The sequence below is a fragment of the Phaethon lepturus genome, unplaced genomic scaffold (genome assembly GCF_000687285.1).
Source record: "Phaethon lepturus isolate BGI_N335 unplaced genomic scaffold, ASM68728v1 scaffold20058, whole genome shotgun sequence".
NCBI classification, from domain to species: Eukaryota; Metazoa; Chordata; class Aves; order Phaethontiformes; family Phaethontidae; genus Phaethon; species Phaethon lepturus.
Window position 1 is genome coordinate 1 of NW_010555742.1, and position 628 is coordinate 628.

Below are 628 nucleotides of genomic sequence, written 5' to 3' on the forward strand. Positions count from 1 at the left end.
CCACCCCCTCCAAGGGCGGCAAGTGGGGGTACACGGCTAAAAACCGCGTCATTTATTTCAGCCGTCGCTAGTAACACGCCCCCTCCTGACCTTGCCTTAATGAGCTTGCGTAATTAAAAAAAAAAAAACGGAGGGAGGGAAAGGGCCGGCACCTGGGCGCCTCAGCACGACACGCAAACGCATGAACTGAGCACGTCGGAGCTCCTCGCCGCTGCAAAAAAAAAAAAACAACAAACCCCAAACCAATAAATAAATCGCCCAACAGTTCGTTTAGAGTGAAGGCACGGCTCAGTTTTGAAAACCTGACTAGAATCGGCAATAATTTTATTCACTTTTTAAAATACCCAGTCCACTTAGAAACCGGCTGTTGGAGGGGAGGGCTGACAGGAAAGCCCGGGGGAGGACGGCGGGCAAGGCAGAACACGATCGCGCAAGATAGGGCAGCTGCCGTGCTCCTGCTCTCCATTGCAGACCCACCCAGTTAAAGATGGTTTAAGCTCCCCAGTAACGCTTACTGGCTGTTTCGTTTTTATCGGTCTTTCCCGTACTTGTACAACAGGACGAGGGTCTCCAAAGAGAGGAGGAGGATCAAAACATTTCGCTGAAGCAAAGCCGGCTTCTGCGGTTC